Consider the following 15,640-nt stretch of genomic DNA (forward strand, 5'->3'; position numbering starts at 1 on the left):
TCAGATAGGCCATGCTATTTCCTCTGGGATAGCTATTAGCAGGGCCTATTAGAAATCAAGCTTAACAGTGGAGAAATAATCTAACTTCCTTTCATAGAGGTATATTTTCCCTCCCTCCTTCTATGACTCTGTATTAGAGTGTCCATGCTAAAAATTCTAAGGCAATCATTTGTGGTAAAGGGAAATTTAAAAGAAAGCTGTGCAGAGGTATTTTCTAGGTATTGTGATGTTGCACCAATTGCTGAATGAGTAGTCACTAACTAAGGACTAATGATACTGAGTCCCGAACTAATGGATTTCTCTCTGGTAAGGTGTAAAACTAAGAACCATGCTAGCTGCGGAATTCTGGGAGTTGAAGTCCGCACATCTTAACATTGCTAAGATTGAGAAACACTGATCTAGACCAGGCGTCTTCAAACTTGCCCCTTTTATGACTTGTGGACTTCAACTCCCAGAATTCCTCAGCCAGGCATGCTGACTGAGGAATTCTGGGAGTTGACGTCCACAAGTCATAAAAGGGGCGAGTTTGAAGACCCCTGATCTAGACCCATTCCAGCCAGCATTCAGGCCAAGATTGATCGTGGAGACAGGTGATGCATCCATTCTTGTGCTTCTTGATCTCTTAACAATGCTCAGTATTGTCAAATACAATATCCTAGATTGGTTCTGGGGGTTGAGAATTGGGGGCACCACATTGTATTTTTCTTTGTGGCTAGTTCCAGTGAATGGTGATGGTATAATTGATGATGATGATTATGATGATGATATGAAGAAGAAGTTGGAAGAGATCTTGGAGGTCATCTAGACCAACCCCCTGCTCAGGCAGGAAACCCGATACCATTTCAGACAAATGGCTGTCCAGTCTCTTCTTAAAAACTTCCAGTGTTGGAGCATTCACAACTTCTGGAGGCAGGTTGTTCCACTGGTTAATTGTTGTAACTGTCAGGAAATTTCTTCTTAGTTCTAGGTTGCTTCTCTCTTTGGTTAGTTTCTATCCATTGCTTCTTGTCCTACCTACAGGTGATTTGGAGAATAGCTTGACTCCCTCTTCCTTGTGGCAACCCCTGAGATATTGGAACACTGCTATCATGTCCCCCCCTTGTCCTTCTCTTCATTAAACTAGACATACCCAATTCCAGCAACCATTCCTTATATGCTTTAACCTCTAGTCCCCTAACACTTTCTTCTTTCTTGTTCAAAATTTTCATGAAACCACTGGGTGAGGTCATCTACAGGTTTGGGGTCCAGTATCATCAATATACTGATGTTACCCAATTACCTAAGTGAAGCTGTCATGGTTCTGCCCAGTGCCTGGAGGTTGTGTAGGCCTGGATTAGAAAAAAATGAACTCTGGCTCAATCCTATCAAGACCAAGTAACTGTTGCTGTGCCTGTGCCTGCTGAGATTACCCAAGTCTGGGGAATACTCATCTTTATTCCTGTAATTGTAATTCCCCAGTCAGAAGTGATGCATAATTTGAGAGTATTCCTGAATCACAATTTCTACAAGAGTCTTTATATACTGCACTAATTGCATTCTTTCCTGGATTGTACTGCTCACCAGTCACCTATAACATATCACTTTTCAGCTTGACTACTGCAAAGTGTTCTACATGACTCTGTTTTTGAAAATCACATGGGCAGTGAGGGATATTTTTCAATAGATTGTCTTCATCCAACCACTTCTCTCTTGGTCTTCACTTTCAGTCCATCTACTCTTTCTCCATGTAACTATCATTTTGCAGTTTGATCCTCAATCATTCTCTCTGTGTGACCAAATCACCTCAATAAGTAAGTTGTAACTTCTTTCCATTTGTCTTGTCTCACTCAATAGTTTGCTACTTTTAATTCATTCTTAGATCTATGAATGACTCAATCAATTTTAGGTGCTCTTTCATATTGTCCCCAGTCATCCATTCTTGTTACCAGATGGAATAATTTTAATCAATATTTTTCAGTATGTTGCATTTTTTTTTAAAAATAGTCATTCCTGTTCTTTTATTATCTGGAGTATAACATGTAATTTTCACCAACCTTTCTCTTCATACAGAACCCACAGTATTCCAATAATGCTAATTCTTACTTTCAGATATGGCAGACCATTTTCTTATAATTAAACCTGCATCTTATGTTTCCTTTATGTATTCATCATCTCCACAAGATTAGACTGCTTTTTTCATATCTTTACATGTTTGCCCTTTATTTTAGGTTCTCAGATACATTATGTATCTATTTTTTTTTCATTCAGTAAAGGTAAAGTTAAAGGTTCCCCCACACATGCGTGCTAGTCATTTCCAACTCTAGGGGCCGGTGCTCATCTCCGTTTCAAAGCCGAAGAGCCAGCGCTTGTCTGAGGACGTCTCCGTGGTCATGTGGCCAGCATGACTAGACGCCAAAGGAGCACGGAACGCTGTTACCTTCCCACCGTAGTAGCCCCTATTTTTCTACTTGCATTTTTACATGCTTTCGAACTGCTAGGTTGGCAGAAGCTGGGACGAATAACAGGCGCTCACTCTGTTATGCGGCATTCGGGATTCAACCCGCCAAACTGCCGACCATCTGATCGACAAGCTCAGCGTCCTAACCCACTGAGCCACCATGTCATTCATTACTATAATCAGTTCATCCCTTTCACTCTTTACTGTTCTTACCCTCTAAATTGCGAGCTTCCATATGCCATGTTCATGGCCAGATGGGTCCATAGATGATGCTTCTCATCACAGATTGGGTCATTTGAGGCTTCCATTTAACACTTTTTAATAATATAACGTTTAAATTAGCTTACCTGTTTTGTTATACCCATGCTACCTGCAGCATTTAAGACAGTGCCAATCAATTTAGCATATTTTGTCCAGTGCACAACCAAAGCACAGTTTCATCCTAAGCACAATCACACAATTTTATGTATGCTAAGGTCCATAATCTATATATACTGTTGCTACATCACACCAATTACAGGACACACATTTAGGATGCTTGTAATTAGATTTAAGTATTATTAATTGGATTTAGCTTTTATTTGAGCTGGTAACTTCCATCCAGATCAGGTTATTACAAACTTAAATGAAATCAAACTAGAATAAGATTCAGTCCTAATTTATTTAAGTCGAATTTGTATATAAGGCGGGAAAGTTTATTTAGTGTCAGTTAGCCAAATGTTTGTCTTAGTATATAGTATTTATTTTACCTTTCTATGCATATAAAACGCTGCATTGGCTTCCAGTTGCCTTCCGAGTGAAATTCAAGGTGCTAGTGATGACATACAAAGCCCTACATGGCATGGGTCTGGATTACCTACAGGAGCACCTACTGCCAGCGTCAACATCCCTTCGTCCTGTGCGTTCCCACAGAGAGGGCCTCCTCAGGGTGCCACCGGTCAGGGAATGCCGGCTGGTGGCCCTCAGGGGGAGAGCATTCTCAGTGGGTGCGCCAACCCTCTGGAACTGCTTGCCTACCGAAATCCGGATGGCCCCTGACCTTCGCACCTTCCGGCGTGACTTAAAAACCTACCTGTTCCAGCAGGCCGGCCTGGCCTGATAGATCTTGGGGTTTCATTTGTTTTTTACTATTGTTAACTGTATATTTACCTTGCTCTGTACACCGCCCCGAGTCCCTCGGGAGAAGGGCGGTATATAAAAACAAACAAACAAACAAATAAATAAATAAATATAAAACACTTAAGAAACAGCAATGTGACTTCAGTGGTTCATGAAAATATTATGTGGCTTTAACAGTTCATTGGCTTGAGGAAGGAGAATTGTCATCCACCATTTTTAGTAATAAGCAGTCAATGCGTGAGCTGCATTGGCTACCGGTTGCCCTCTGGGTGAGATTCAAGGTGCTGGTTCTTACCTATAAAGACCTACATGGCTTAGGCCCGGGATATTTGCAGGACCGTTTGCTGCCAGGAACGTTTTCCCATCGCCCTGTGTGCTCACACAGAGAGGGCCTCCTCAGGGTGCCGTTGGCCAGACAATGTCGGCTGGCGACGCCCAGGGGGAGGGCCTTCTCTGTTGGGGCACCTGCTTGGTGGAATCAACTCCCCTGGGAGCTCCAAATGGCCCCAGACCTTCGGTCCTTTCGCCGTGACCTTAAGACATATCTTTTCCAAAAGGCCGACCTGGACTGATGATAATGGGGTTTTTAATTATGATTTTAAATGTTTTTATTGGTTTTAGTGGGAGTTTGACACAATTTAATTTTTTTAATATTTGTATTCATTTGTATTTTATTGTTGTTAGCCACCCTGAGTCCTTCGGGAGATAGGGCGGCATACAAGTCTCATGATAGATAGATAGATAGATAGATAGATAGATAGATAGATAGATAGATAGATAGATAGATAGATAGATAGATAGATAGATAGATAGATATGTACAAGTTGTCTGTAAGTCAGACATTCTTAACCTTATCTATGTCATTTCTGCACCATCCCCTGTATCTGAAATATGAGAACATTCAGCTTTGTGTGGCCTTTTATTACACAAAGCAATGGAACAACTTTGTCAATGTTAATGCTCCTTAGATAAGAACTATGTTAGAAAGATATGGCTCAAATAAGAGATGATTTTGAACAGCACAATTTACCTGTTATGGTTAAGCATAAAAAGCTAAGAGCAAGCTCTTTCTTTAATACAGTATTTTAGCAGTAGCTGTTTAAAGAAAAGAACAGTATATAGCAGATGGCCAAGCCCACTCAATATGAAGCCAGACATATATGAATGAATGACTTAGGTAATCCAAATATTTGACTAAGAATGAATGAAGAAGCAGTGGCAATACCAAGAGCTCCACATCTTCCCCACTTTGAAATGCTGGAGTGTAGGGATTTTATTCTCAGGCAGCTTATCAGAATCACAGTTGTCCTCAGTCACTTCCTCTCTGACTTGGGTACATTGATTCAAATATTTTCAAGCACTCAAAGACGTGGATTTAGAACAATAGCTACATCAGCTTCATGAAAATTGATTTTGAAGTGTATAGCAGTATATTAATCAAGGCAGTGATAGAATGACACTGCCCCACACAGTGCACTTGGAATGAGTTCATCTTTCACAATGAACAAGGGTGTTATTGATTAAGACCACCTTCACTCCATTGTGACAGCAAATAGGATGGTGGCAGCCACAGTAGTTATTCACCCCGTCTTGATTCACCATTAATTCCATTATCTAATGTTCTTCACATTCTAAAGTTCAGGATATGGCTGATTGCCATGTGTGAGGTAGGTAAGAACAGGGTAGAATAGGGAAGAACAATGACTAATGACCTTCTTCTACCGATCTACTATAGAGAGCATCCTCTTGCACTGTATTGTGGTTTGGTATGCTGGCTTGACAGCCGCGGATAGGAAGATATTACAGAGGGTGATGAGCACAGCACAAAACATCGTGGGCTGTCCCTTGACACCACTGGATGACATCGCCAGGGCTCACTGCCATGGAAGAGTGAGGAAAATTCTCAGGGACGACTCACACCCTGGTTGGTACGCTGAAGAACAGCTATCGATGGGCTGTCAGGCTCCTGAACGGGAAATAATTCTATGTAAGATTGACTTGTGAGGCTGGTGTATTGTGCAATTAGCTCACATGGCGTAACAAGATGGTGGATTTGTTGTCACTGTGAGTTGTGCGGGGGGGCACGAAGGGAGGCTCAGCCAATCTCACTGTACACATGTTGTACTTTGATAATAAAGGTTCATTCATTCAGAAGGAAGGTAGAAGCAGTTCCAGTAAGATGGCATTTGACTGGCTTGTTTTTAATATAAGCCACCTTATGACCTTGAAGGGATGAAAGAACAATAGATATTTTCATTTAAAGTTTATGAAACTTATGTTTCTTCACATGTTCAGTTGTTTTACACCAACAACTCCCAAAGAGCTAGATTACCTGACCCTCTCCTCTTAAAGAACTGGAAGGGTTTCAGAGCTCAAGTGCAGCCACCGACATTTTGAGTTCATAAGTTGCCCACCTTTTTTTCTAGATTGTCAATCATCCATAAGACAAAATATTGCACTTCATTGTGGCCTGTCTTCAGAAAGGCCAACATGTTTACCTTCTTTTTGCACAGGCCCTATCTTATTTATCCACTGTGGTGTTTGCCCAAATAAATATTCTGCATCTCAAGCTTCTGGCTTAATTGCCCCAGAGAGACCTTCGCAACACTCCTTTGAAAACTTTTATTTTCCCACGGGTTTGCAAGCCAAGCTGTCCTTGGTAACACTTAAGAAACAGTACGAAGGCTTTCAGCCAAATGCTCCCTTTTCTTCTTCCTGTCAGGAAGAATGTTATTCTTCTAAACAGCTGGTTACTACTTGTATCCCAGTTGTCTAACACAGAAGTTTGCCAGTTATCAATTAATCATGGAAAAGAAATATGTATAGTGTTTGTGGAAGTGAGGCACTATGTTCTGAAGCTGTTTTGTTTTTTGAACATGAATGTCTTGGAGGAGTTTGCTCATTGTTGAGAGTCAAGTGATGTAATTGTACTTGAAAGCCAATGGAACGTAGAGACGAGAGTTTTGGCTTGAGTAAAAATTGCTTGGTTTGATCAGACCAAAGACTCTGCAACTTGTTTAAAACAGCAGCCACCTGATAGTCTTGAGAAACGAAAAGGTGGGGGAAGGTAGGAGAGGGTGTGTAAGTGAAAACCTATTTTATTGCGCGCTCTCTTGACCTTTACAATACTCATTCTGTACATGGAAAATCATTTTACCATCCTCACTTTTTAGAATACTGTTTTATGACATCCTCATTGTTGTTGCATTTAATAACTAATGCTATTACCTATCCAGGTTTTCCTTTTCTGAAGTCTGAATATTCATTCTGTTGTGCCTCACATATTTATTATGGCAGGGGCAATAATCTAGCCAAAATTTTAGCCACTTCGCATTGGAGCATTACTCAAAATGCCTTTCTGCCTGTTAAACAACATGGAACATGTTTAACAGCATATCTGAATATATTTTTGCATTAGGTGTAACATTTCTAGATCAATACAGTAGTAGTACAGCTGCCTTTAAAATCTGGAAGGAGAGCAGATTTAAGTACTTTCATTTAATACATTTAATATAGATCGAGGTAGGCAACCTTGGCTCTTTTATGACTTGTGGACTTCAACTCCCAGAATTCCTGAGCCAACATGGCTGGCTCAGGAATTCTGGGAGTTGAAGTCTACGAGTCATAAAAGAGCCAAGGTTGCCTACCCCTGGTATAGATATTAACAGTAAGGAGAAGAGACATAATTTTTTCAACACCCAATAAGGAAACAGCCACAGAGATAGCCTCTCTATTCCTGCCATCATGACTGGAACCAGCTACCAAGAAACAAGCAGTCTCACTTCAAAACAGTGCACCAAATTCCCCAATCCCAAAATCAGTCTAGAATACATTGTAAAAAGTTGCAGAGAGTTATCTTTTTTCATAAAGGACACTCTGTGGTCCTTCACCCCACCTCAGTAACCACTGCTAAAAAGGGAATATTGGGAGTCTGGATTGTAGTTAATTAATATCTCAAGGAGGCATTGGCAAGTCCTCTGATAAGACATGTTCAGAATGGTTGAACCTCTGACATAGTTCTCATCCTCCGTGGAGCATGCAAGTCCCACAACCACATCAAGATTGTGCCTCACTGGGTTTTTTATTATTATTTTATTTATTTATATACTCTTTTTATTGTTTAGAGTAATGATAGTTTTCTGATATTTTTACTATAGCAGTCATCCCTCACACCAACCTGTATATGGAATCAATATTTTCACAAATCACTACTCACACCACATTCAACACAACTGTATTTCCAACATCCCCCAACACATTCTAATTCCTCTGAAAGAATATGGAAATTAGTATACTATATGGAGCTACTTCTATCAGTCCCAAGTATTACATTTCCATCCACCTGGCTCACATTCATATTCTGGGGCAGGCCATTCCCTCTTCCCTTCAGCTCTTATCCAAGGGGCCAGGCATAGGACAACCATGCATCCCACTAAGCAGATTGATGCAACAGAACAACCGCTAGTGCACCGAGAAGTAGCCATGACATAAGAATCTCTGGGGCATACCTGTACCTCAGCTTTTCCTTTGTGTCATCCCTAATTGCCCTCTGTTGGTTTGATTCTCATCAGATTGTATGCTGGGAAGTATCCAGAGTTAATCTAGAGACAGGAGTTTAAGTTAAATGTTTAACTACTACTATTACTATTACTTATTCTTATTCTTTGACTGAATTAACTGTGAATTACATTCTCTTGCATACTTGTGCATTTAAACTGCATTTAAACTGCCCAGAGCTTGTTGGGAAGTATTACAATCTGTAAGTTTGTGGGGGGTGGAGCAGAAAAGTAGCAGAGATCCTGATTGGATCTGTTTGGATCTCCATTGCTTTTAAACTGCATTTAAACTGCCCAGAGCTTGTTGGGAAGTGCTACAATCTGTAAGTTTGTGGGGGTTGGAGCAGAAAAGTAGCAGGCGGCGGGCCTAATGGTGCATGAATTATATAATTAAAAATCAAAAACAGCAATGGTGCATTCAGGGCAAGTGTGTCTGAGATTCCTTGTATCTAAGAATGTCTGGCTTAGTTCAGTGCAACACTTGTTTTGCAGCTGTCTTTCGCAGTACCCTTTTCAAACTTGGAAACTGTCCTATCTGTAAACAAATCACTACTCTACAAGGACAGATTATTTATCTAGGGTCTGTAATCTGTGCTCTTGAAGCAGAAATTAGGTGTCCAGTTCAGCCCTTCTACTCTATTGAGCCTCCACACTATCAGCCCCCTCTACCACAAAGATCCTGCAGGAGAAGGGCAGTGTGGACAACCGTGGGATCTGGCAGGGTGAGAACTGTGAACCATAAACACAAAGCTTTCTCTGTGTCCGTGCACAACAGATACAGTGCCCTTGCTGACCTTAATAGGGACATTAAGGAGATAGGTAAAGGTATTTGTGATGATAACTCAAATAAGCAGGGGATTGTGGTCTGAGATGAAGAACTTGTTTTTGACAGGGAGAAGTGTGAATCAGGTGTTACACATCAATCATGCAAGAACAGAAAGGCATCCAAAAAGAGAAGCCACCTTCTGGTTGGTGATTCAATTATAAGGGATGTAAATTTAGGAAAGGACACAGAGGTTTCGAAAGAGGTCAGGTGTCTTCCAGGTGCTACTGCCAGTAGGGACAAGAAGTGTATTTCTAAAATAATGCCAGCAAGGACTGTGAGGTGGAGGCTATTGTACATCTTGGCACTAACGATCTGTCCCAAAAAGATGTACTCTGTGCAGAATGATTTCCAGAGCTTGGGACAGGAACTTAGCAGAATAGACTGTAGACTTACTTTTTCTGAAGTTTTACCAGTGTATAAGGAGCAAAATGGAAAAGGCCAGCATATAGCACAATTCAATATGTGGCCAAAGGAGTGGTGTAAAGGGGAAGGCTTTGGATATATTAGTCATGATGTTTGTAGCTGGTCCAATGAAAAAATGTATAAAAGAGATGGTTTGCATCCATCAAAGAAAGGGACTGAGTTACTCGGCTATAAATTCACAAATTTTCTGGAGGAATGTTTAAACTAAATAACGGGGACAGTGAGTTAATTAGTACAGAACATCCCTGTCCCCGGCAATCTAAAAATTATAGGGCTCTCAGTGCATGTAACATAGATGCGTGTGTGGCAAGAATATCAACCTTGCTGTCAAGCAAAATCAAGCTTCTAATAGTGAGTGACACACAAAGTGCACTAACCAAATAGGTGGCAAGACAATAGGAGAACTCAGGCACCACACAGGTTATGTAGAAAGTAAACACAGGGTCAGTCATAAAGGACTCAAATGTCTATACACCAATGCATAGAGTAAGAACAGCAAACAGGGTGAACTAGATATTCAGGTTAATGAGGGCAGATGATTGTTGCCATTACAGAAACATGGTGGGATGAAACCCACAAATGGAACACACAGCTAGAGGGATTTAAATTATTGAAAAGAAACTGACCAAATAAAACAGGAGGTGGAGTTGCTCTCTATATAAAAATAACTACATCTCTACAGAAATAGAGCACAATAATGATGAAAACTGTCTTGAATGCATTTGGGTAAATATAAAAGGGGGGAAAATGACATTGCCATAGGTGTACACTATAGGCCACCCAACCAAACAGAGGAAATAGATGAACTTTTTGCTAGTTAGCTAACTAAGGTATATAGGAAGCACATCACAATAGTAATGGGGGACTTAACTACCCTGACATCAACTGGGAGACAAACTCTACACCAAGTGGAAGATCAAACAGATTCCTGACAAACCTAGCAGACAACTTTGTCACCCAAAAAGTAGAGAAGGGAACTAGGGGTTTAGCCATTTTGGATCTAATTCTCACTAACAGAAATGAAATGATAGGTGTTGAAGCCACAGGAACCTTGGGAGGAAGTGATCCTGCAATATTGGAATTCAACATTATGGAAGCACAAGCAATAGAACACAGTCAAACTAGAGTCTTGGACTTTAAGAGAGCTAATTTCAATAAATTTAGAGAGGACTTGGGAAGGATTCCATGGATGAGAATCCTCAAGGGGAAAACAACTCAAGAAGCTTGGGAAATTTTGAAAAGTGAGATAATAAAAGCCCAGTCTAGCACAATACCAACAAAGAGGAAAAATAACATCTCTCAAAAGAAACCAACATAGCTGCATAAAGAACACTGATAAATTGAAAGATAAAAAGGACAAGTATAGAAAGTGGAAGGAAGGGCACATAACTAAGTCAGAATATCAGCAAATAGCCCGAGCCTGCAAAGACAAAGTGAGGAAAGCTAAGGCTCAAAATGAACTAAGGCTTGCTATCAAAGTCAAAAATAACAAAAAAAAGCTTCTTTCAACATGTAAAAAACAAGAAAAAAGTTAAGGAAATGATTGGTCCATTAGTGGGTGAAAGTGGCAAGAAGGTGACAAGCAATAGGGAGAAAGCAGAACTATTTAACTCATTTTTTGCATCTGTTTTTTACACAAAGGGAAAAAACAGACCAACCTATCAAAAATAGTGTCATAAAAACAGAATAGCAACACAAGTTAAGATAGGCAAGAAAATGGTGAACACCTGTCCAGCCTAGGTGAGTTCAAATCACCAGGACCAGATGGATTACACCCCAAGGTTCTCAAGGAACTGGCAGATGTGATCTCAGAACCACTGAACTATATTTTTCAAAGATCCTGGAGCACTGGGGAACTAGCAGAGGACTGGAAAAGAGCTGATGTAGTTCCATCTTCAAAAAAGGAAAAAAATGGATCCAGGAAATTACAGACCTAATAGCCTGACCTCAATACTTGGGAAGTTTCTGGAAAAGATAATCAAACAACGAATCAGCGAACACTTAGAGGCAAACAAAGTCATTACTAAAAGCCAACATGGGTTTGTCAAAAACAGGTCATGCCAGATAAATCTTATTGCATTCTTTGACCAAGTGACAAAATTAGTGGATCAGAGGAATGCTGTGGATATAATTTACTTGGACTTCAGTAAGGCATTTGATAAAGTAGATCACCACCTACTACTTGATAAGATAGAAAAATGTGGGTTAGACAGCATTACTACCAGATGGATTTGTAGCAGACTGACCGGCTGTACTCAGCGTGTGGTCCTCAATGGAACTGCATCTACATGGAGGAAAGTGTGTAGTTGGGTGCCCCAGGGCACTGTTCTGGGCCCACTGCTCTTCAACATCTTCATCAACGATTTGGATGAGGGGATAGATGGGGAACTCATCAAATTTGCAGATGACATCAAGCTGGCAGGAATAGCCAATACTCCAGAAGATAGGCTTAAGATACAGGAGGATCTGGACAGACTTGAACACTGGGCACTATTTAACAAAATGAAATTCAATGGTGAAAAAAGTAAGGTTCTACATTTAGGCAAGAAAAACCAAATGTACAGGTATAGTATAGGGGGTACCTTGCTCAATAGTAGTAACTGTGAGAGGTATCTTGGGAGTCCTAGTGGACAATCACTTAAATATGAGCCAGCAGTGTGCTGCAGCTGCCAAAAAAGCCAACACAGTGCTAGGCTGTATTAACAGAGGGATAGAATCAAGATCATAAGAAGTATTAATACCACTTTACAATGCCTTGGTAAGGTCACACTTGGAATACTGCATCCAGTTTTGTTCACCACGATGTAAAAAAGATGTTGAGACTCTAGAAAGAGTGCAGAGAAGAGCAACAAAGAGGATTAGGGGACTGGAAGCTAAAACATATAAGGAACGGCTGCTGGAATTGGGTATGTCTAGTTTAATAAAGAGAAGGACGAGGGGTGACATGATAGCAGTGTTCCAATATCTCAGGGGCTGCCACAAAGAGGAGGGAGTCAAGCTATTCTCCAAAGCACCTGAAGGCAGGACAAGAAGCAACGGATGGAAAGTATTCAAGGAGAGAAGCAACCTAGAACTAAGGAGAAACTTCCTGACAGTCAGAACAATTAAACAAGTGGAACAACCTGCTTCCAGAAGTGGTGAATGCTCCAACACTAGAAGTTTTTAAGAAGAGACTGGAGAGATGATGATGATGATGATGATGATGATGATGATGATGATGATTACTACTACTAGTAGTACTACTACTACTACATACTTTATCTACCCCAGAGATTCGCTTGCTTCTCAGACAACCTTTCCTCCTGTCTATCCCTAGCTGATCCAATCCTTGTTATAATGATAGAAAGAGATACTGGCATAATGATGCCTTACCCTGTTTCTCTTTGCTGCTGGCTGGTGTTTTGTGTGTAAAAAAAGCAGGAAACTATGGCCTGTGGATGAGACATGGCTAGTGTCATGAGCTCAGAGGGGCAACCTTGAGTTTTCCAGGCCATTCTGGTTGTACAATAAATAAGTAATAGTGACAGGCTCAGAGGAATACCTTCTAGCAATTAAGGAAAGGAAACTAAAACCTAGAATTTTGAAATATTAGTAGTTGATGCAGCCAGGACGGCAGCTGCAATTCATCATCAAACCCTGTCCCCTTTTTATGTGTATGACATACAGTATATGACACATTGGTAAAATGGATAGATTGCATGCTTTCAATAGTACCTTGGGGTGTTTTTTTTACCTGAAAACTCCAAAATGTGAAGAAATGCAATCAATATTTAGGAAGAAATAAGTTTTAGTGAAATAATAAAGGGAGCAATTGCACAGAACCCCAAATACCTTGTGAAGTGGCAATCCGTGAAGATAAAAAGAACTGGACTAGAATAACAATATATCAGGGCCCGCTGCAGGGTGATCATATGCCTTATTTTATTGAGCCCTATAATAGAAAACCATAAGAAGTTCAAAGGCATCTCCCATTTGAAAATCTATGCAAATTTATGTGTAAATAAAAAATCTCTAAGAAGGCTGCTAATTAACTTCAACAGGAAAGTGAAAGGGCACAAATATTACTTGGTCATAGTCTATCTATTACAATGATATTTTATTTTATTTTATTTTATTATATTATATTTAAATTGTGCGGCTTATTACTAAATTTACATATACTGGCAAGTACGGACCATCAGATTTGTTAAGCTCTACATCTCCTTCTGTCCTTTTCAGTTTGGCCTAAGCAGCCATCCTATTCTGTCCTGCTGAAACTAAAGGAGAAACATTTCCCTGAGCATCTGCATCAGAAGTAGAAATCGGGATGTTGTAAAAGCATTGGAGAATTTAGAGACCATGACGACAAATTCCAAATAAAAGTATATTAAACAGGTAGAAATCTTAATGAAAATGTAGTCGTTTCTGGGGGTTGCTCTTTGGTTTGGTTCAGGATGTGACCATAGCTGTCAGAAGATAAATTAAAGAGGTAAACAACTGGAAAATGCTTTAGCTGCCTTCACACTTGTCTAAGAAATATTTCTGAATGTTCTTTTGCTTGGGGACTGTTGAATTTCTCAAATAGGTTATAGACAACGTCATAAACTCTTAGAGAGCAAAATCAACAACACTTGCTTGGCTGTGCTATTACTCTGCCGAGTGTTCTGTGGCACCTTATATTTTCATAGCAGTTGACCTAGGTTTCAAAAATGCCTTTCAACCGTTGCTTGCTTACCATGTCAAGTATATTTCAATAACCCTCCAAGGCACCCAGTTTATTGCAAGGGCACAAACCTCATTCACTGGAGCACAGAAAGGGCATCCTCCATTGTCAGCTTTATTTGACTCAGCACAAACAAACAAGTTTCCACTACTCTATTTCTGCAGGCAAAACAGGGATACATGGGGAGAATTTTAATTGCCTTTTTTGCTTGCAGTTCCCAAGCACAGGGAAGTATTTGTTTATGTAATTAAAAAATAGAACAGAGGCAATGAGCCATTAGTAAATTAGTTCTTGGTTACAGCGGACAATGCTATTGATTTATTGTTATGTTAGCCCTATGAATGATCTTGCAGCTTATATTCCTGGGTTTAAAGATATGTTCCCTGCTAATCATGCACAGCAGCCCATTTAGTATTGAGGACACAAATGCAAATGTTGGTAGAAATGCAGGACACTGGCCAGCGATGAACTCTGTTCATCTGAGCCTCATCTTTAAGTTACTTTAAACTGCCCTTTTACAAGGGTGTATACTTTGCATACAAAATCCCCAAATTCAGTTCTTGATTTTCTTAGGACTGGAAAAACTCTCCCAAACACTACCAAATGATCTCAGCAAAAAAATTAGGTCTGACCTAGCAAAAATGCCTAAATGACCCATTGATCTCTTAATAACAAAAGATGACTTCTGAATTTCTTACATAATTCAGTCCTGGTCTGAGTATGAGTATATTATGTCATTCAACTTATGTAAGACAAATTTAAATTAGCTTAAATCTCTCATGAATAAACATGGCAAAGTAACTGTGAAGATCATTCTGCCTGTAACCTACACTCACTTCATTCAGGAATTGAATTGCATCAGTGTACTGGTGCTCCTTTTATGGCTGTAAAGATTTGAGTACAAAATGTACAGACTCCTCCTGTTAAGACTACAATCCTACAAGGAATAACTTGTGAGAAATTTGCCTTGAATTCAGTTGGTGGTCTCACTTTTAAATAAACATGTTAGAATTATGTGTAAAAGTAAGCATGAAGGGCATTCTTGATATACTCAGAAGAGGAGGCCCATGTCATTTTTTGATAATCTACTCTTAATTATATTTCACTGGAAAGTGGGTATAATTTTACATATTAAAATAATATATGTGATCTGGCCTCCCCTTTCAAGATGGCTGCGACACAGTGAGAGTTTCTTTTCTCTCTTACTGACAATCTGCTGATTTCACTGCTAAAACTGCTTCTTTGGCAGTGTGTTCCTTGGTCTTCAATGGGAGCACTTAGGAGTGACTCTTTTGGATGATCGTGGACCCAGTGGGGAATGGGGGTCTTAAAGATTTCAATTCCCTCTGGAAGTGATTGAAAAGTCACTGGGCATATCCACCTTCCTATCAAGCAGTTTTGTTTTCTAAGCTTGCCGGAATATATAGTAATTTTAGTTCCCTGATTAAGTTCCACACTTAAAATGGCTGAACAGCGTCTGAAATCTAAGAAAGAAGGGTAGGGAAATAGGTAGCTTTTAGCTGAATTTCTCCTACAAAAACTTAATCAAACTTTAATATTTATTCAAAGAATGATAT

The 15,640-nt window shown here is 39.9% G+C and overlaps 1 protein-coding gene across 1 annotated transcript in view; it reads left to right on the forward strand.

Annotated features, from left to right (window-relative positions):
• TTC7B (tetratricopeptide repeat domain 7B) overlaps positions 1–13,864 on the forward strand; it is a 137,127-nt gene extending 123,263 nt beyond the window's left edge. The window contains exon 22 of the transcript XR_014490910.1: positions 13,580–13,864. The gene's annotated coding sequence lies outside the window, so the exon portion shown is untranslated. The remainder of the gene's footprint in view (positions 1–13,579) is intronic.
• Positions 13,865–15,640: the final 1,776 nt, after the last annotated feature.

The sequence above is a fragment of the Vipera ursinii genome (genome assembly GCF_947247035.1).
Source record: "Vipera ursinii genome assembly, chromosome: 1".
Taxonomy (NCBI): Eukaryota; Metazoa; Chordata; class Lepidosauria; order Squamata; family Viperidae; genus Vipera; species Vipera ursinii.